General features: G+C 38.2%; 1 protein-coding gene across 3 annotated transcripts in view; it reads right to left on the bottom strand.

Moving 5' to 3' along the window:
* Positions 1 to 23,594, bottom strand: part of LOC150101175 (oxysterol-binding protein-related protein 9) — a 613,809-nt gene that overhangs the window by 533,198 nt on the left and 57,017 nt on the right. The gene's annotated exons all lie outside the window — the stretch shown is intronic.

The following is a 23,594-nucleotide window of genomic DNA, read 5'->3' as shown; positions in this document are numbered from 1 at the left end:
CAAAGTTATGGAGAACTATGAGAAGTAGAGCAGATTTGACCTTGCAGGAGAATCTCATTACACTATGTGAGTGGAGCAATAAGTTTAATGTTGTAAAGTGCAAGATCTTGAAATTTGGTAGGTAAGGTTGGGATACAGAGTATACACTTAATGGGGGAAAGGTTTGAAGAAGGTCTAAGAAATGAGAGATCTAGGAGTAATAGTGGACAGAAACTTGAAGTTTAGGGATCACAGTGTTAAAACAGTAAGAACATCACAATCGATTACAGCAATGATGAGGAGGACCTTAACATGCAGAAGTAAAGAGGATATAGTTCCCTTGTGTAAGGCTTTGATCAGGCCACATATAGACTACTGTGCACAGACTTGGTCACCTGGTTTTTAAGAGGATGTATTGGAGAGGGTCCAGAGAAAGTTTACTAAGGATGCAATAGTTGATACTATTGCATCCTGAGGCAGTATGCAATAGTATCAGATCTATGGAATGTCAGATATGAGGAGAGAATGAGGGAGTGAAAGTTGCAAAGTTTTGTGAATATAAGGAGAGGGAATATGACTGAGACATATAAGTTGGTAAAGGGTTGTTACCAGAATAATGTGGAGGGGATTTTTCAGAGAGAGAGACAGGGGTAGAACAAAAGGCCATCCCAAAATCTGTATAAGGGGAGTGTGAGCAGAGGAGTGGTGACAAACAGATTCTTTGCATGAAGACTGATTGGTGAGTGAAATGCTGTGCCTGAGAGTGTAGTGAATGCAGAAACTATGAATGGGTTTAAGACATGGTTCGATAATCTTTTTGCATAAAAAAGTATGGAGTCTCTTGCGATGAGTCCTTTAACTACATCATGGAGGTCACATGCTAATAATAATAATAAATAGGTATATAAAAAAATTGCATAATATATATTAAGCTTAGATGTAGCTTCCTTGTTCACATATCATCCTTTCTGTAAGGATGACATATGACAGTATAAGGTTTCCAAGTGAGTCGAGCAATAAGTTTAATGTTGTAAAGTGCAAGATCTTGAAATTTGGTAGGCAAGGGATGAAACCTCATGTACATGTGGATTCACAGGTACATGAAGCAACTGAGTGTGAAAATATGCATATTATGCCTAAGTTAGTACTGATGGTAACAAACCAAAATGGGATAGTTAGCATAACGATAGTAGAATTGCACTAATGACAGGAGCAATGAAAACAAGGGGAAGAAGTTGTGGGCATAGGTTAGTTCTTCTTGGCTAAAAGTTATTGGCATTAGAGGAATAGAATGTGAAGGGTATAGTATTTTCAAGGAAGACAGAGAGAAAAGAATGGGGGAGAAAGAGATATTGTAGATGATAACTGATGAACTACAAAATGGAGTAGAAGTTCAACTGCAATTAAGTGAAAATAATGCATTCATAGTCATCTGGTGTGAGACAGAGGCCAACAGGACATGATATATACAGTTGGTTCTGCCTATAGGCCAGGGGTGTGAATGATGATGAGGATAGTATGCACTGGAAATAAGTTCAATCAGTGGAGGGTGAGAAATTATGGGGGCTTCAACTATAGGAACATAGATGGGAAAGAGAAATGGAATTTATGCCATTACTAAGGAATAATTACCTGAGGCAGCATGCAATAGAATATACAAAGAATTTGAGAGTGCCAAATTTAGTAATTACATTAGAGGATTTGTCTGTAATCAAGATGATCATCCACGCTAGAACTTCATCTCTTAGAAAAGCATGGAGCCTTCTAAGAAAACTAGGTAATGGCACCTTGTCTGTCTGGAAACAATCAGCTATTTCTCCTAACCGATATGTATCACATATTGTCAACACATCAAGATATACTGCCAAGTACAAACAGCACACTCTTCAAATAAAAAGAGAACCTACATATTTAAAGAATAGAAGACCATTAGATCCTTTATACTTGCAACCTTTCACTTTTGAAGATATTTACACTGCTTTAATAGATAAGAAACAAGGCAAGGCTCCAGGTTTTGATGGAATTCATCCTGATTTCCTGTTGAAGTCAGACCAAAAAGCTTGACAGTAGTTGGCTTGCTTCTTTTCTGACATCCTCCAGACTGGGAGACTTCCGAAAGAGTTTTAAGAGGACAAAAAGTATCCCCAGGAAAAACTAACAACAAACCAAAAAATTACCAACAATTGCCCTGCTTAGCACCTATTATAAGCTTCTAGAAAGGGTCATCCTCAGTAGAACTGTCCCTAAGATAATACACCCTCTGTCCAAAAAGAAACCAAACTTTTCAAAAATAGAAGAAACTAGTGGCGCCACCTGTTGTATCTTTTTGTTGTCAAAAGCAGACCTTCACTAGTGTTGTGTCAACTGTTTATGACATTTGTTTCATTAGAAGCAGAGTTATAGTGCCAAGAGTGAAAGCGTGTTTTGACGAACGGTCGGAAAATGAGTTTCAAACAGAGAGCTGCGATTGACTTTTGTGTTAAACTTGGTAAAAGTTTTACCGAAACGCATCAAATGCTTCAAAAAGCATATGGTGATGAATGCTTATCCTGTACTCAAGTTTTCAAAGTGATCGTGAGATGTTTGAGGACGACAAAAAGCTGGGCCATCCAAAAACTGGACTGAGCAAAGTTAACATGCAAAAAAGTGCGTGATTTCATCAAAGAAATGAAATCGTCTGTGAGATTGATTGAAGATGAATTGGGGATTCCAAAATCAACCGTGCACAACATTTTGACCAAGAGTTTGGGCCCTCGTTAATTGAATTCACGATTTGTTCCCCACAAGTTGACAGATGAATTGAACACTGCAAGGACCTCATTAAACCGCTCGTAAGGACTCAACTTCCTTGAAATGATCATTACTGGTGATGAAATGTAGTGTTTTGAGTATGAGCCAGAAACAAAGTGCAAGATTACTGAGTGGAGATCACCAGAAGAGAGGCACCTGAAAAAAAATCGCTTGGAGAAGTCAAAAGTAAAGACAATGACGATTTGTTTCTACGATTCGAAGGGCATTATCCACAAAGAATTTGTTCTGCCTGGCCAAATGGTCAATGGTGAGTTTTATCTCGAAGTTTCGAAGTGATTGATAGTGAGAATTCGTCGTGTACGGCATGAATATCATGATGCCGGCAGCTGGTCACTTTTGCACAATAATGCACCATCTCATCATTTGAACATTGTGAGACAGTTTTTGAGCAAAAACCAAGTTTGTGTGTTGGATCACTCACCGTATTTACCTAATTTAGCATCCTGTGACTTCTTTCTCTTCCTCCGACTTTATTTGCCGATGAAAGGAAAGCAATACGACACCATTGAAAATGTTCAAGCGGCAGTAACCACAATCCTCAACAGTATCCCAAAAACCAATATAAAAAACTCATTTGACGAATTAATTGACTGTGCCAAATGCTTCATCGAAGCTGAGGGAGAGTATATTGACTGAAATAAATTATTTGAATAATTATAATTGGCGTGTTTCATTTTCTATCAAAAGTTCGGTTTCTTTTTGGACAGAGGGTGTAGAACAAGTCCCAGTGGAACAAGCCAGATTCAGACATAAACGAAGCTGCTGTGACCCAGTTATGTCACTCACCACACACACCCACAGAGGCATGCTACCAACAATGCCTGAAAATAGCTGTAGCTTTTGTAGATCTTACTGCAGCTTATGATACAGTCTAGAGGCAAGGTGCAATCTGCAAGTTACTCCATGCAGTCTTATGCAGAACAATAGCAACACGAATTGAAAAAATGCTAAGCAACCACCTGTTCCAAGTGGTTATGGACAAGAACAAAAGTAAACAAAGAACATTGGATAATGGATTACTACAAGGGTCAGTTCTGGCTTCTCTCCTTTTTAATTTATACATCCTCCAAGAAGTTTTGTTATGCTGATGACATTGCTCTACCCACCAGACACACTAACTTTACTACAATGGAAGATATACTAACAAATGACCTTGCAGTCCTAGATGCATACTTCTGCAAATGGAGATTATGTCCAAATCCTAGCAAAACAGAAATTTCATGCTAATCAGGCTAACAAAGAACTGATGGTCTAGTTCAACCACAAACTGCTACTCTACAACAGATTCCAAAAATATCTGGGCGTCACTTTGGATAGAACTCTCTCTTAAACCATATCTCATTAACACAGCAACCAAGCTAAAAACACAAAACAATATACTGCAAAAGCTCTGTGGAACAACTTGAGTTGCCTCAACAGCAACATTTTGCTGCACTGCTCTTGATCTGATTTACTCTGAAGCTGAATACTGCTCACCTGTATGGCTGGTGCTCAGCTTAACACCACTATGCACCTTATTTCTGGAACTGTGATATCAACCCCATCCTACTGGCTTTCAGTGCTAAGCAACATCCCACCTCCACACCTACGCAGATCCAACTTTCTTCTACATGAATACAGCAAAATCATGGAAATCCAAGATCTCCCAATCCATGAAGACATCCTGCCCCTAAAAATAAATAGGCTAAAGTCAAGGCACCCTCCAATCCTAACAGCAAAAAATCTCGAGGAGACAAATTTTAACATGAAGGAGAAGTGGAAAGAGTCCTGGAGTAACACTTCAACAGGGGACTTCCACGAATTAGTAGACCCAACAGCGCCCACGGGTTTTGACCTACCTTGGAAAACTTGGAGTACCCTTAACAGAATCTGTACTAATCATGGCAGATGTGCAGACGACCTTTACAAATCGGGAATGATTGCCTCACCCAGGTGCGATTGTGGATCATCCCACCAGACAATTAGTCATATCACATTAGAACATGCCAAACATGCATACAATGGAAACCTGTCAAACTTCATCCATGCTACACCAAGTGCAGTTGACTGGATAATCAACCGAATCAACCTAGATATAGTTGTAGTCTATTCTTGAGTATCTCTTTTATGACTGTTTTATATCATGTTTAAGTATTTTGTCTATTTTACACTAAATGTTTATACTAGGTAGTATCAAAAAGTTTCAAGACTAGCTCTGTTTACGAGAAATTACTTTATTTATCTACGTTTACAAACTATCACCTTCAAAATAGTCCCCTTGTATAGCAATACAGCGCTCTCAGTGTTCCTGCCACTTCTGGAATGTGTCCTGGAAGTCTTCTTTTCGAAGCGTATCAAGCACCTTCTGCGATTCGCTCTGGATCTCCACAATGGTGTCAAAACGGCAATCTTTGAGCTGGATCTTCATCTTCGAGGGCGAAGTCTACAGAAGCCAAATCTGGCGAGTAGGGTGGGTGGGTGGGTGTGAAAGTGAGATCATTCTGGCAAGAAACTCGTGTGATGAGAGCTCGGTGACAGGGTGCACTGTAGTCATGGAGCATCCAGTTTTTCGCATGCCACAGATTGAGTCGCTTTCGCCGAATGTCCTCCCTCAGACACCTTAAAAATTGGCAGTAGAACTCACTATTGAAGGTTTGGTCCCTGGGGAAGACTTCGCGATGCACAATGCTGCGAACGTCGAAAAAGACGATGAGCATGCACATGGTCGAGCTGCAGACCTGCCTCGCCTTTTTCGGTTGTGGAGATGATGGGCTCTTCCACTGTGAAGACTGTTACTTCGTCTCAGGGTCATACCCGTACACTAAGTTTCGTCACCGGTAATGATCCTCAACATGAAGGACAGGTCATCCATAGCACGCTGACAGTGTTCTTGGCAGACTTCGATGTGGTGTTCCTTCTGCTCCTGGGTCAGCTCCCTGGGTACGAACTTGGCAGCAACACAGCACATGTTCAAATCACACGAGGATTGTCTGGACTATTCTGTATGACACACTGACAATGGCAACAATGTTGTGGAGCGTTCTCCGATGATCCTCATGCACAAGCTGCTGAATGGTTTCGAAATTTTCGGGGATTGAGCTCGTTGAAGGTCTTTCTGATCTCTTGTCGTCTTCCAGTGATGTTCTTCCGCTCTTGAAGTGCACATGCCACTCAAAACACCTCGAACGACTCATTGCAGCAGCATCGTAAACTTGCCGAATCATGTCAAATGTCTCTGTGGCAGATTTGCCCAGTTTCATGCAGAATTTCATGTTCACTCTTTGTTCTAACTTGCTGTCCATGATGAAATCGCAGACGTGGTAATGCACGTGGTCAGATTAGCACCAGTTGCACAGCTCCAGATGCACACAGGACAATGTCTTTTGGCACACTGACTTATGAAGGTTGGTGCTCCCTGTGACTGTGTGCACAGTGTGCTGCCATCTGTTGACGTGTTACAAAACTAGTCTCGAAACTTTTTGATACCACCTCATATATATATATATTAAAGATTATTGTAATATAACTTTTCATGTGTGAGCCATACGCTAAATAAATATTACTATTCCATTATTATTAACATCAGACCTCCATGGAATCAAAAGACTCCATTGCAGAAATCCACACTCATGCAAAAAGATTATTGCATGAACAATGCCTTAAACCCACTCAATAACCACTCTCCTTGCAGAGAACCTGCTCCTCACTTCCATGCTCATACCCTCCTTATACAGCTTCAGGGATGGCCTCATGTTCTTCTTTTATCCTTGCCTCCATCTCCTTTTAAAAATCTCCTCCACATTAACCTGGTCACAATCCCTCACCAACTTATGTCTCAGTCATATCCCCTCTCCTTCTATTCACAAGGCTTTGCAACTTACATTCCCTAAATCTCCTCACATCTGACATTCCATAGACCTGATACTGACTTAGTCAGCCTTCTCTGGAACCACTCCAATATATCCTCATCCCCTTAAAAACCCAGAAACCAAATCTGTGCACAGTAGTCCATGTAGCCTGATCAAAGCCTTACACAAGGGAACCATAACCTTTTTTGCTTCTGCATGGCAAGGTCCTCTTCATCACTGCCATAATCCATTGTGATGTTCTTATGTGACTCCTAAACTTCAAGTTTCTGTCCATCTCATCTCTTTGACCTCCTTTAAAATTTATGCATTAACTGTAAACTCTTCATCCTAACCTTGTCTACTAAATTTCAAGATCTTGCACTTTACAACATTAAACTTATTGCTCCACATAAACAGTGTACTGATATCCTCCTGCAAGGCTACATCTGCTGTGTTCTTCAGAGCTCTTCCCAACTTTGCATCATTGGCAAACAGATGCATATCTCCAGTTAAGCCTGTCTCAACATCAGTAACATACAAGTTAAACGATTCTTGTAGATAAGCTTATACGTTGGTTACACACAGCTTTTAATTTTTTTCAGAAAATGACAACGTATACTAGAATATTAATTACAAAAAACTTTAATTAATACCTTCCTATATTTTGGTAATGTTACAATGCCATCATCAGGGACCACAAAAAACAAGGTACTAACACTGAGCAAATGAGGCTGAATAAAGGCAACAGAAGTTGGGCCTAGAGTCCTAAACGGTGCCACTTAGTGGGCTAGAGATCGTCAGCCCAGTGGCCAATACAACCCAGTTTAGTCCACTACAGAGCACCATTTAGAACTACAGACCCGACTTCTGTTACCTTTATTCAGCCTCATTTGCTCAGTGTTAGTGCCTCCATCCATACACATATTGTTTTTTGTGATCTCTGATGGCAATGTAACACTGCTGAAATATAGGAAAGTATTAATTAAAGTTTTTTATAATTCATATTGTTGCGTCGTATATCTCTGATATTGATATATCGAGACAATATATTTAACTTTATCCTTTCCTACTTCAGCCGCTATATCAAATTCTATCCCATGTACCTCTTTGTTAAGTCGGTTGTGCCATTGTTAAGTGATCTTCATTAATATTAATCTTAACATTATGTCTCGCTTCTCTTATACCTTTTCTTATGTAATTTAACCTTTTAAGGGCCACCACAAATTACCTGTTCCCTGAATTCCATGAGTTATCCTGGTCACTCAGGCAAAATTTATTTTTTTTCTGTGCCAGCCTGGGCCTTAAGGTTAGAAATAAACTCAGCCTTTAGGGTAATCATAGAATATCAGGTGCCACTAATAATGTTAAATGAATTCTTAGAAGTCTTGGGTTCTCTGGTTTATTTTATCTGCGGTTGTGCCCTACTATTTTCAATTGGGATATTCCCACACACACACACGATCACAGGTTCGATGTTTTATGAAGGGTCAGGGTCAGTCATCATGATCAGAAACACATGTAAATAAGGAATCAAAATATTTATTAAACTCATTATATAATGCCATACAAGTTAAAGTGGTTATCAAATCTAATTTAAACTTCTACCATTCTTTTACTCTCTCACTCTTAAAACCATTATGCGTTGACTTCAAAATGTTAGCAAATTCAATAACTCAACATATAATACATTCTTAATTACAGCTCAATCGGATATTTAGGCATTTTAGAACATAAATAATCTCTCTCGGATTAATTACGACAGAATCTCTATCTAACTGAAAGTTCTTAAAGTTCATTTCAAAAGCATAGTCATTTACATAAATCTTAGTTCTTCACTCTTTCTTCCATTACAAATTTTAAGATGCATTCTCTTAACACTGTTAGTCAATTCTCAAAAGGGGCTAGAACAAGTGAGAGAACTTATCTATTCTTTATCGGTTTTCTTCCGTCCTTCCTTCTTTGTTATGACTCTGGTTGTCTCGATCTTATCGCCACGTGGGTTACACATGCTCACCTGAGCTGGGTGCTATCTCTCTGCTAAGGTTTTACGTCGATGACCTTCTCATTGACGGCCTACGGTTGATCTTGCCAAAACCTGCTGCGGTGTCATGCCAGAACTTTTCGTAAGTCAGCCCTCAAAAATGAGAGCTGAACTGCGATAAACTCTTGGAGCACACGAAGAGAAATGCAGAAACAAGAAAAAAAAAAGGGGGTGATTTACTTCCGTGTCGCGGGTTTTATATGCTCCCCTAGAGCGCCACCTTTCCGAGTTTGAATTTCTCTTATCGTCTCACCCATTGGTCTCAGGCTGGGTGACTTCACCGATCAACATACGGGACTTCTTGTTTCCGGGAACATATGCGTCATGATGTCTTCTCAGATGCGATGCCTGCAGGTGCTTACGCTGCTCTTATAGTATTAGGGCGATCTTTGCCCTATGTTGCTGAATAATATGCATTCTTTCATTTATAATATTTCACTAATGATTTCTCTCATATCTGCCCCTTTTTGCTGACTTACATTTATGCTAGACATATAGATACATTAATTTAAATTCACATAATTCACAGTTTATCATACAAAATGTTGTTACAAAAAAAACATAGTTACACTGCATTAAAAGATAAGTATGCATATATATTTTTTGTTAATTGTTAGATTCTGGAATGGTGACGTCATGTAAAATTTGAAGTCGCCTATTTCAGATCTAACAATATTCTAGTATATGTTGTCATTTCCTGAAAATACTAAAAGCTACAAGTTAAACAATAATGGCCCCAATACAAACCCCTTGAAGCACTCCACTGGCAACCTTCCTCTTTCAGGATATCAATTCCCCCATACACAACACTTCAAAATCTATCTGACAGCCAATTCCATCAGTTTCGATTTAGTTATCAGCTTGTCATGTGGTAATCTATCAAATATATGATCCTATCAACCTTCATCTCACACCATACTGTTTCAAAACCAATGCCACTATTTTCCCCTTGTATCTCAACCTTCTGAGGACAATCCCCTACTATCATCTTATCCACACAAAAAAATTATATCCCTCCATTTCTATTCCCATAAGGATATTATTCTCATTCAACCAAGTTTCACTTATTCCAACTATTTTTCGGCTAATAAATTCAGTCAATGCAACAAGTTCATCTCCCTTATTTCTGATACTCCTGGCATTCATAAATAAGCACAATGGTTCATTTCTTGATCCATAACAGTCCTACCCAATGAATCCCTAATCTGTCACTTCTCTACACTTGCTGTCTACTCAGCCTAACCTTTGGTCCCATATATATCCCCAGGCTCAACTACTCCCAATGCAACCCATGCCATCCCATCCCATGCATGCATTCATTACTACTTCCCAAATCCAATCTTCTCATTCCATATCTCCCTGGCACTCTCCCTCCTCCCATTTCCCTGTCTAGCACTTACATTCCTGTTCTCATATTCTCATCTCTCACACCACTCTCATTCACAATCACTTCAGTATCACCTGGTCCACTCTCTTGCTCAATCACATCACACCACCTTGGACTTCCAGTGATACCATGTTCGCATAACTCATTACACTTCTAGCAATAGTCTCTCTAGCTCATTCACACCAAATCCATTTAAATATAATCCATCTATTATACAATTTCATTCATCCTCCTTGAATGCAATTCATACATCAACAAACTGCACCTTCTTCCTCACACAGCTCTACTATCATATCATTTATGATTTCTGTTTGCTATCTCAACTCATTGTCATACCTAGGCAATATGCCAAATATGCTGTCTTTCGTACTCCTTAATAATCCCCTCGTATCCATCCTTATATTCTCACCATGCCCAACTAAATCATTGGTTCCTACCACCACCACCAATAACTTGCTGCAGACTTACTTATCATACACAGAGCATCAATCGCCCTGTTCATCCTCTTCCTCTCGGAAAACTGATTTTGTGCACCCTTTCATCCACCAGATATTTTATAACAGAATCCCTGTACAGTGCTACTCCTGAATTATTTGTACTTCTTTTTCTCCACTAGCTTTCATTTTATTCTTCTGCGCTTTTCAATTTGCATCCACCATATGTTTAATTTCATTTTCCATTGGCTTCACTCATTTTTCATTTTAATCATTTCTTCAATCCTTGCATTCCAGCAGTCATGTGCTCTTTCATATCAGCAATCACTCCCATTTTTGCCCTAACAATCAGGCTTTCTTTTATTGTTGCAGTCATGTCCACGTTTGCTATGTCAGTAGCCACAAGTCAGTTTTGCTTTTCAATAATTTCTGTATCCAAGTCAAATTCCCTGCACTTATATTCTCTTCCTCATCCTTCTGGCTGATACTACTCTAGGCTAATCACTACCTTTCACCTAACATTCTTCATTTCTCATTCTCAACTTTCATTTAAATCTCCACAGTCCATTAAAATGTCCCATTTTTCACAGACTCGCACCCTCTCACTTCCTTGTTCAATCTCACAATAAACACATCTGCCCCAATTGTCTGCACATACATATCACACTCCCAACAATGAACCATTTTAGAAAAATCACACTACTCACCACACTCAATTTTCATGGTGAGGCTGTTTATTCTCTAATTTACATTCTGCCTTTGTAAACTGTGACCAATACACAAAATTTGCTGCAAAACCTACTAACCACCTCGATAATTACGACACATTCATTTTCAGTATCACTAATAAATAAATTTTCAGCTGATATCTTATTGTTCTTCTGTGCTATATTCATTCCATTAAATGTAATAATGAGTGACCAGCAATATAAATTCTACCACTCTAGATCCACAGCTGATCATCTAGTCTTCACCACCTACCTCCAGACTCAACCCATCGAAAAATCTGGAAAATCTTACGTCATTACTGTTAACATGTCTAAAGGATTAGATCAGGTTTGGCACAGAGGCCTACTCAGCAAATACCATTCTGTGTTCCACCTTCCATCCTATTCAAATGGATCACCAGATTTCTCATTGGTCAATCATTACAAATCATGGTGGATGATCAACTCAGCTAAGATTTCTCCACCAATGTAAGAATATCCCAGGGCTCTGTATTTTCCTCCCTCTTCTCTGTATTTTTTCACTTTTCTCTTCCTCCAGTATGTAAATGACCTGCTCTCAGTGACTTCAAATCCTGTCGATGGCTTCACTGGTGACAGTACACTCCATTCCTCCTTTTCATTTAACAAACCTTGCAATGTCTAAGTATTATAAACCTCAAGATCTACCATAACCAATGTCCTAGACTCTAACTTCCTTCTATTTCAACAGGGGTGAAGACAATAGACTCCAATGCCACCAAAACATAATCCTATCTGATCTTTCACCAGAAAATATCTCATGTCCATTCCTTTAACTTTCATTAATACCCAGATATCCAAAGATGATCAGATTTCCTTTCTTGGATTGACCTATACTTCCTACTAATTCCACTACTCAATGTATAACTCCTAACTCTGTATAAATCCCAAATATGTACGACAATGGGATATTGCAAGACATTTGAATACCTTCACGGATAGTGCTCTGATTAAATGTCCACTATCATTTCCCTATTTTCTTCCAAAACAGTAAGAACCAGAGCAGCTGCTGTTCAACACCTATTTACAGCCAAGCACCAAACTTGCTGAACAAACTTCTCTGCCTCCTCTTTCATTCCACCCATCTCTGTTTTTTGGAAGTCTTCCTTACTCTGTCTTTCCAGAGACTATCACCTTCAGCTGTTCATAAACAGTCAACATATCCCTCTCTTTTTTCTCACTCTCTTGCCGATGCACACACTAACATGATATAGGTCTTGCACAAACTTTTGTGTACAGGTCGATATATATATAGTGTGGTGCAAAAAAAAAAGTACTGAATAACTACAATAATATATTTTATGGAGTAAATGAGTTTAGTAACAAAGAAACATATGTTAACATGTGATGATATGCACATCCACAACTATCGGTGGAATCTTGGTCAAATAAAGCATTATGATGGTAGATTACATTTTTGAAATGGGCACTTTATCTTTCAAGACAGAGCTTTGTAGCTAATGTGAAGATTCTCTGTCATCTTGGAGAACAAGGGTTAGGACATCTACTGGACATATCGTTTAATTTTATCTCTTAGTTCAGTGTTTCTCAAAGTGTGGTATGCATACCCCCAGGGGTACGCGAAAGGTCTTTAGGAGGTACATGGCAATTTTCGGCTATGCATAATTAAAGGAGTCATATTTTTCAACAAACAGTGCAATTAGAGACAACCAGGATATAAATGGCACTAACTAATGAATCAAATCCCCCCTCCAACAGAAATTGCTGTATAGACCAGGCAAAACCATATGTTGCCGGTGGTTTGCTTGACCCCCCCCCCCCCGTCATTAATGTGTTAAAACTAAGAAATATATAGTGAATGTGTTTCAGATATTATGGAATTCGATTGAAGGGAATTAGCATTTCAACTCAACTGTTGAAATGTTAATTTGTCTTTGGTTCACGTGATCTTTTGTTAATACCGCACCAATCATATGCAGTTCTTCACTGCTCTACGTATCTCAAGTCTTGTAAATTACTGGTAATTTTTAGAATAATGGGAAAGAAGATGACGCTATTTGGGTAGATAACTTTGAGGATGCACACAAAGAAACTTCTCGATGCCAAAAGTAGTTATAGCGAGTAGGAACTTCTTGGTAAGTCGCACCATTTTCAGTTTTTTTCTGAAAACTGTAGTTTCCAAAAATCCCCACACATATCTCAACACCACGATTTTTTAGCTTTAATTTTGGGAAAAAAGTTAGAGTCAAATTCAAGTAAATACGGTATTTTTTTTAGCTTTCAAATTCTTACGTATGGATCATTCGTTAAAGATTGGATTTATAAAACTCCCAAAAGAGAGCAATATAGCAAATACAAGTAACTATAAGCAACAAGAAAACGTTGATATTACATCTGGATCAAATGAAATTGATAAGAGTGTGTCGCCTGACATCTCTAGAGAACCAACTAGGAAGAGGATGAAAACTCTTCGTAAGTATGATATGAATTACTTGAAATGTGGATTTTCATGGATGGGAAATGAAGAGGAACCTATTCTAAATTTTAGTCTATTAAAAATAAATCATATTTTTTGTTTACATGAACGTATAAATTCAAATAAAATAGATATTTAATTTTTAAATTAATATTTTAAATTAATTTATTTGTTTTTAATTAATTTATTTTTTATTTTGCTAATTAATTAATTAGGGGTACTTGGTAATAATGAAAATTTAAGAAGGGGTACACGGATATCTGAAGTTTGAGAAACACTGTCTTAGTTCATGAAAGTTTTAAGGTGAGTCATAGTGGAATACTCCTTCCTTCAACATACCCCAAATGAAGGCATCAAGTGATTTGAGATCAGGAGAACGTGAAGGGGTACAGGAATTTTCTATGAACCTCAAAATGAGCCTCTGAAGGCAAGTGTTCTGATAAATAAGCTCTAGAACCACATGTGTGACAGGCTTCTCAATCCTGTTGGAAAAATGATCCAATCTTACAACAAGCATCATAGGCTTGGAACATTTGCTCTATCAACTCCGTATGAATGAAAATATTGCTCAACAATAAACATCTTTTCTTCCAATGTCAACACCATTACAACAGCTAAATGTAATGCCTAATGTTGGAGGTTTAATGGATTTTTTACAACACTCAGAAAGGATTAAAAAGAATTTAATACTTCCTATATTTCGTCCTAGTCACTAGAACATCTACGGGGATTACAAAAATAACTAATGTAACATAACACAAATATCATACAATACTAAGCCCAACCATGTGGGTGACACTAAAGTCCTATCTAAGTGGAGCGCCTTCTAAGGGCGGTTGTTGGTGGCCTCGAATATAAAGTAGGATCTCTGGTGATGAGTGTTTCCCAAATTTTCGGAAGCTTAATGCAACCGTATTTATTAAGATTTGGTTCATTTCTAAGAGCTGCTGCTGCTGCTTCTAAGAATAGTCTCTCTTTCTTGAATTTGCTGTGATGGAGCATGGTGGTCTGCTTCCATGATACTCTGTGGATGGTGTCCAAGACATGGTCAGCCAAGCCTGAATGACCGTAGTTGTGTTTGCAGATGTAAGACTTGTGTTCCTCTAGGCGGATGGATGCTGATCTGCCTGTCTGTCCAAAGTACGCCAGCTTACAGGAACAGGGTACTTTGTAAACTCTAGGCAGAGAGAGAGAGGAGGGAACTGTGCTACTTTTTTAGAATCTTGGCTATTTTTTTGGATGTGCCACGGATGTAGGGTATGGTGATGGCATTTTTAAATTCTTGTTGACGAGAAGGACCGGGAATGGGAGAGGAACTAATTTTTTTTTTTTAATACTGTGATCGCTGTAGCCATTGGAGAGGAAAGTGTTGTGTATGTAGTTAAGCTCAGTAGTGGGGGCGGTTCCACTGGAACAAAGATTGTGGGCTCTCTTGGTAAGAGTTTTAATAATGCCATATTGTTGAGAGGGGTGGTGGTGTGAGAGTTTGTGAATGTATCTGCCTATGTGTGTGGGTTTTCTGTATACAGTGAAGGCAAGTGTATTATTAGGCAGGTGTGTGACTAAGGAAGGGTAAACAATTGTTCTTTTCCTTTTCCATAGTAAACTGGATTCTTGGATGTAGGCTATTGAGATGACTGAGGAAGGAGTCTAATGTGTCTGGGCCATGAGGCCAAATAGGGAACACATCATCTACATATCTTAGCCAGATAGAAGGTTTGAGTGGGGCTGAGTCTATCGCTCATTTTTCGAAATCTTCCGTATAGAAATTAGCAAGGGGGGGAGAGAGGGGGAACCCATGGCAGTTCCCTCTATCTGCTTGTAGATTTTGTTCTTCCAAGAAAAATACCCAGAGTTAATGGCAAAGGAAAAGAGATCTAAGATGTCAGAAGAGAAAACATTTTGTAAGAGAGATAAGGTGTCAGTTAAGGGAATATTCCCTTAACTGACATTCAGGACCCATCCTATATCATTTCTATATTTCTTTACATTCAAGGTCTGAGTCAGTCTATAATAGTGTGTCATCAAAATATTTACCCATCGCCCATACTTCACTATGCTCTAATATAATGAAAAAGATCATCATCTACCTCTACTTTACATATCCAAAAGAGCTGGCTATTTAGCTAATCAGTGATCTCCCTCTCAGAGACTCATTCCATCCACAGTCTTTTCTACAGGTTAGGGCACTGTTCTACTAAACTGGCACTCGTCACTTCTCCCCATCCTTTTCACTAGGCACTACAATAATATGAACAACAACTGCCCAATGCCAATTTACAACTGCTAACCTGGCAAACCTGCTTCACTGATTTCATTCCATCAGCATTAGAAAAGCTCTAGAACAGTTTCATCCCTCATGAAGTAGAGAACCTCCAGCTGTTCAAAAAAAAAAAAAAAAAATTCTCTCCCTCCTTCCTTACACATGGCAGTAATGTAATCTAGGTTCTAAAATTTCTCATTTGAGGATATGATATAAAATACTGAATTCTATTTTGCATAATTCTGCCACCACAGATGGTCAGATTAAAAGCAGAATTTACTCAAAAAATTTTAACAAACAATAGTCTTAAATATCAAATTTCGTTAAATTCCATCCAGCCAGTATGGAATTACTAGTTTGAATTGTTTTCCGAAATTTTTCCAATAAAAATGCATACAGAACTATGTAGACATATTCTAGATATATATATATCTTGAATACCAAATTTTATTAAATTTCAGCCAGTTAGAGCAGTAATACTGATATGTGTAATCTTAACACATTTTGACCTTTGGTGCTCCTACAAATTATCTGATTCCCTCTAGCTTGTGTATGGAAAGATAGATGAACAAAACAAATCTAACACATTTTGAAATGCACTTGAAACAAAAATATGTTCATATATATGAAAAGAAACATCATTTATCTGAATTCTGCTAATGGCTATATAAAAAGAGGACAATCAAATGAGATTACTTATGCACTAAGAATTTGAAAGGCATACATGATTTGTGCGACATTCAGATTAACCATATTATCATACATACTATAGTCAGATGTCTGTACATATATTTGTATAACAGATACTGTTAATTATCAGTAAATTTTTAACAACTTTCTTCTCATAAGTTTGCTTTGCTGCCTTTAGCTCACAATAAATAAATGGTCACGTGATCTGTGGTTATTGCATTTAACCTGTTCTATACTGTAATATGTTACTGAATCAACCATAAAAAAGAACTTCTTTAAATTACTGAATATATATTTTTTTAATAATCTGATCTCTCACTCTCATTTTATAAGTTTTCTTTTCCATATATATAAGAGAATTTCTTAATTACTAGATGCTATATATCCTATAAGCAATTAGATCATCTCTTCCCTACATACTTTGTTTCAACAGAAAGCACATGCTCCAAAATTAATGGAATGCCTGACTGACACAAACAGAACATAGAAGACAATTTCCATTAGACAATTCATTTCTTTTTACAGTAAATGTTGTTAATTGACAAGAATGCAATGTTCTTATCAACACCAGTTTTTCACCCCACAAAACAGGTAACCTAGCCAGAAGAACACACATAATTAACAGGCATTATTATTACTACTACATAGCATGCCCGTGGAATTGAAAGCCTGATCTCAGAAGACCAATCTACACCACACTTCATTGCCTGATGTGAGACCATCACCCTGCTTACTGGAGGCCTGGAGTGGCTTCAAAAAGTTCCACATGTTTGGTCTTTAGAGAAGGGTTTCTGGACTATGTAAAGGTTAAATAAAAAATACAAAAAAATATTAAATAAAAAATAGAAAAAAAAAGGGGTGCTTAAGGGTCAAAGCTGTATAACTGAGAGGAGACCTCCACATGGCCTTTAAAGGAATGCGGAGAACCGACCAGGGCTTCTGACATAATGACCAATCCTCACCTTCTCGTGGTGCACCCTGTTGGGTATCTACTTGGATACTGAACGGACGAGGATGGGCTGGAAATTTCGGATTTAGCCGACCAAACTGTATTCTTATTGGTTAAACCAAAATATAGAATGATGGTACAACATGACAAAATTTCATGCCGGCTGGGGCATCGCCCAGTTAAACAAGGCCCCCGTTGTTTTTGCCAGGAAACCAGGGCGAACAGCGAAAAATCAGCTACTGGAACAAATCTGAAAATAAACCCCAACTCAACATCACCAGAGTTAAAGATTGGTACTACCAACGTAAGAAGCCTGAATGGCAAAGAAATGGAGCTCGCTGAGGAATTAGATAAGTACCAGATCGACATAATAGGGGTGACTGAAACAAAAAAAGACCAAAACTGGTGAGATCTTTCTGAGCAATAAATACGAAATGTTATATTCAGGCAATGACAATCAAGGAAAAGAAGGAGTAGCCATAGTATTCAACACAAAATACGAGGCTAATCATCTTGAATGGCAGTCAGTCTCAAGTAGAGTAATGTGGGCAAATATGAGAATGGGGAACTGGACAATGAGACTTATTTGTGCCTATGGTCCCACAGAAGGTTCTACTAAGGTAGAAGTGGAGGAATTTTTTGAGGCTTTAGAAAAAGCAACTGACACAAAAAAATAAATGAAAAGTCAGTCCTTGTTGGTGATCTAAATAGCAGAGTAGGAAATGATTGTGAGACATACAAAAATATTTTGGGAAAATTTGGAGAAGAGAGCAAAGCTAATAATAATGGCAAATATCTGTTGGATTTCTGCTCAGGACATGGACTGGTTATTACTAACACCATGTTCCAACATAAAAATGTGCACAAATTCACATGGAGAGAAGAGGCTAGGAATAAGAAAAGTCTCATTGACTATGTTATTGTTGATAGTGATGTTTTCTCCCTGGTGCAGGACACCAGAGTGTACAGAGGATTTGAAATTGGAAGTGATCACTATTTAGTCTTGAGCAGGATAAAATTGAATTTCATATTGAAAAGAATAACATATAAGAAAGTTTTAAAGCGAATAAAAGTTGAGCAGCTCTCAGATGTGAACTGTAGACTAAAATACACAAAGATTATTGAAGAAAAAATGAAAGAGTTTGAGAACAGGAATCAAACCTTGGAGATTCAGTGGCAAACTCTGAAGAAAACATTGATTGATTCTGCCAGAGAGGCATGTGGTGAAGTTGTCTGTAAGGATAAAAAAATCAGAACTCCCTGGTGGACACAGGAAGTGAAAGAGGCAGTGAAGGAAAAGAAGAAAGCAAATCAAAAGTTCCTGTCAAATAAGTCAGCTTGTGCTCTTAGAGAATATAGAGACAAATGAAAGAATGCTAAACACTGTGTAAAACTAGCTAAACAAAAGTCATGGGAGGACTTTGGCAAGAATATAGAAAATAAATATCAAGAAGGTGGCAAAATATTCTGGAGGTTGTTGAAGAAGCTTAAGAATAGAAGAAAGAGTGCTGTAAAAGGAATCAGAGATGATAAAGGTGACATGAAAACGGGAGAAAAAGATATCCTTGAAGTATGGAGTAATTACTTTGAAAAACTGCTAAATGAAACAAGCAGTGATGACAGCACAGTGGTAAAAAACACTGAACCAGGAATGCAGTCAGGAATACATATCCATACTTGAAGTATTGTGTAGAGGCTTAAGTGCTGTGAGGACATTATGTTGGAGGTTTAATGGATTTTTTACAACACTCAAAAAGAATTAAAATAGAATTTAATACTTCCTATATTTCGTCCTAGTCACTAGGACATCTACGGGGATTACAAAGACAATTAATGTAACATGCACACAAAAACTTACAATACTAAGCCCAACCACGTGGGTGACAATAAAGTCCTATCTAGGTGGAGCGCCCTCTAAGGGCAGTTGTAGGTGGCCTGGAATGTAAGGTGGGACCTCTGGTGATGACTGTTTCCCAAATCTTCGGAAGCTTAATGCAACCGTATTTGTTAAGATTTGGTTGGTTTTTGAGAGCTGCTGCTGCTTCTAAGAAAAGTCTCTCTTTCTTGAATTTGCTGTGGTGGAGCATGGTGGTTTTCTTCCATGATACTCTGTGGGTGGTGTCCAAAACATGGTCAGCCAAGCCTGAATGGCCATAGTTGTGTTTAACAATATACGACTTGTGTTCCTCCAGGCGGATGGATGCTGATCTGCCTGTCTGTCCAAAGTACGCAAGCTTACAGGAACAGGGTACTTTGTAAACTCCAGGCAGAGAGAGAGGAGGGAGCTGATCTTTCGTAGAACGAATAAGGGTAGCCAGTTTGCGGTAGGGCTTATATGCTGTGTGTAGGTTATACTTTTTTAGTATCTTGGCTATTTTTTCCGTGGCACTTCGTAAAAAATAGCCAAGATACTAAAAAAGTATAACCTACACACAGCATATAAGCCCTACTGCAAACTGGCTACCCTTATCCGTTCTACGAAAGATCAGCTCCCTCCTCTCTCTCTGCCTGGAGTTTACAAAGTATCCTGTTCCTGTAAGCTTGCGTACTTTGGACAGACAGGCAGATCAGCATCCATCCGCCTGGAGGAACACAAGTCGTACATCGTTAAACACAACTATGGCCATTCAGGCTTGGCTGACCATGTTTTGGACACCACCCACAGAGTATCATGGAAGAAAACCACCATGCTCCACCACAGCAAATTCAAGAAAGAGAGACTTTTCTCAGAAGCAGCAGCAGCTCTCAAAAACCAACCAAATCTTAACAAATACGGTTGCATTAAGCTTCCGAAGATTTGGGAAACAGTCATCACCAGAGGTCCCACCTTACATTCCAGGCCACCTACAACTGCCCTTAGAGGGCGCTCCACCTAGATAGGACTTTATTGTCACCCACGTGGTTGGGCTTAGTATTGTAAGTTTTTGTGTGCATGTTACATTAATTGTCTTTGTAATCCCCGTAGATGTCCTAGTGACTAGGACGAAATATAGGAAGTATTAAATTCTATTTTAATTCTTTTTGAGTGTTGTAAAAAATCCATTAAACCTCCAACATAATACTTGAAGTAGAAAAAGCCATCAAAGGCTTGAAATGTGGAAAGGCAGCAGGAGTAGATGATATTCGACCAAAAATGCTGAAGTATGGTGGTATAAGAGTCTTACAGTGGCTGCACTGCATAGTTCAGAAAGCCTGGACAGAGGGACAAATTCCCGATGATTGGAGTAGAGCTCTCATAGTACCCATATATAAAAAAGGGAAATAAAACTGAATGTGAGAATTACAGAGATATTTCCCTACTGAGTGTTCCTGGCAAGATCTATGCAAGTATACTTGAGAAACGGTTCAGAAGAATTGTGGAAGAAAATCTTATTGAAGAACAAGCTGGATTCAGGCCAAATAGAGGCTGTCAGGATCAGATCTTCACTTTACGACAAATAGTCGAGAAAGCATGGGAATATAACAAAGATCTGTATTTAAGTTTTGTCGATCTGGAAAAGGCATATGACAAGGTGCCAAGAGAGAAGCTATTCAATACGCTGCAGTTATATGGTGTCAATGGGGCATTACATCAAGCAATACTTAGTCTTTATTTGAGTTGTAAGTCAGCAGTTAGAATCGAAGGAAGTACAGGAAGATGGTTTAATGTTAAATCTGGTGTGAGACAAGGATGTACATTATCCCCTCTGTTATTCATTATCTATATGGATCACATTATGAAGGAAAGTGGTATTAAACATGATATCAAAATTGGAGATGTTAATGTCAGCTCTTTGCTTTATGATGATGTTATACTTCTAAATAAATCTGCTACAAGTCTGCAAGATTCTCTGACTAAATTGAATAGCTGTTGTAACAGATATGGTATGAAGGTCAGCAATAAAAAGACAAAGACAACGAAAATAGGCAGAATCATTGAAAATGTCAACTGTGTTGTGAATGGAGAACCTGTGGAACAAGTAAAACATTTCAGCTATTTAGGCAGGATTTTTACTGAAGATGGTAAATTAAATATAGAAATAGACAACAGAATCAGCAAAGCTGGTATGGTGGGAAGTCAATTGATAAATTCATATGGAATAAGAGAGAAATTAGTCGGAACACTAAATTAGCTGTATACAAGACAGTGTTCAAACCAGTTTTAACTTATGGATCTGAGAGCTCGGTCAGAAGTAAAACACTTGACCAAAGACTAGAGACCTCAGATATGAGAGTCCTGAGAAAGATTATAGGCGTGAACAGATGGCATCAATGGCAATATCATATTAAAAACGAGGATATTAGGAAAGAACTTGACATTGTCAGCATCCAGGAATGTGTTAGCAGAGCTAATCTCAGGTGGTATGGTCACTTAAACAGAATGGGAGAGGAAAGATTAGCAAAACAAGTGTTCTCTGCCAGGTTGGCAGCAAAACGACTCAGAGGAAGACCAAGATATAGGTGGATTGATACGGTACAGAGTGCCTTAGACGATAGAAATATAAGATCTGATAATGTTGGAGTCTTGACAAGTAACAGACTGATTTGGAGGAAAATTGTAGATAGGAAATTAATAATGATGTAATTTTTTTCATGTAGTACTATCATATCCTGTACACCCCTTGAGGGTACATGGCAGGTATTTGATGATGATGAAGATGATGAAATAGAAAAAAATCCTTGGCCCATACATGGTATTAATGTAATACAAGCTTAGAATCTTTTGTGACTGGAAATCACATAAAAAAACAACAACACCATAACACTGTACTGATCATCAACTAGCTACTATATAGTATTTTTGTTAATTGAATGTGTTCTCTGGCCAATCTACTTGTTTTACTGTACAAAATAAAAATCTAAGTTTGTAGAAAGAAACCTCTGCCATCTCCATATGAAATCAGCTAATTCACCAAATGAAAAACTCATACAAAAATTCCTCTCAAATTCTGAGGTCTTCATTTGAAGAATTGAAGAATGCATGTCCCATCATTCTACCAAGTGTACTAAGGGGGGGGGGGGGATAATATACTGGTTTCATAGCCTTTGCTATAATTCAGTGCCAGCCAACCAACCAATCAATCTTGGTACTTGTAGAATTTTTTTTTTTTTTATTTTATATATTTTTATGTTGTATTTATTTTTTATATAATCCAGAAACCCTGCTCTAGAAACCAAACATGGAACTTTTGCAAGCTACTTCAGGCCTCCAATAAAGTAAGACAGTGGTCTCACACACCAAAGCAATGAAATCATCTCCTAATTAAAGACAATCACAAACATCGATGTCAATGGCAGGATTTGAACCTGCAGGTTGGAAAGCAGATACATTAACTGCTCAGCCAACTTTTGTAGAAAGCAAAAAGCTACCAATGACTATCTTGGAAACCAAAGTATAGCATAGGGAACATGTATAACCCATTCATTCAGACTAGAAATGGAAATGGACCTCAATAGTGTCCACTCCCATCTCTAGTTTACAAAACCCACATTTGCTTTTCCTGCAAGAAACCCAAATAAACCTCTCCAAGTATTACCCATTAAGTTTCCCAAGTGCACCCTCTTCAACTCCTTTTGGTTCGAAGGTGGTGCTTGTGCATATGTTCCCCTCTGACATACCATGAATGAGAGAATTCAACTTAGACTCTGCTAATTACAATTTACTTTGGTTGAAAATCTCTCTCCCTCACTCTGTCAAATTCATATGGTATCTCTATTGCTCTCCTATGCCACCAACCACTCTGAACTTTTCAAATAACTCTCCTTATACAAAGATGTCCTTCAGCCCAAATTTCCTAACAGTGAAGTTATCTTCTGCAGAGATTTTAACATTCATAATACCAACAGGATTTCCTTCTCCAACTACACAGAAAGCAGGTAGAGATGCCAAGACATTTGTCATCACAAATGACTATACACAAACTGTTCACATGCCCACCAGAGTACCAGATCCCACCCACTCTAAAAATACCCTGGACCTCTTCCTCAATAGCGATCTCTCCAATTATACTATATAGGTCATATTTCCCTTAAATAATTCAGACCACAACT

The sequence above is a fragment of the Typopeltis vanoorti genome, chromosome 12 (assembly GCF_054136105.1).
Source record: "Typopeltis vanoorti isolate ZY-2024b chromosome 12, IOZ_Tvanoo_1.0, whole genome shotgun sequence".
NCBI classification, from domain to species: domain Eukaryota; kingdom Metazoa; phylum Arthropoda; class Arachnida; order Uropygi; family Thelyphonidae; genus Typopeltis; species Typopeltis vanoorti.
This window is presented reverse-complemented; position numbering and strand designations above follow the sequence as displayed.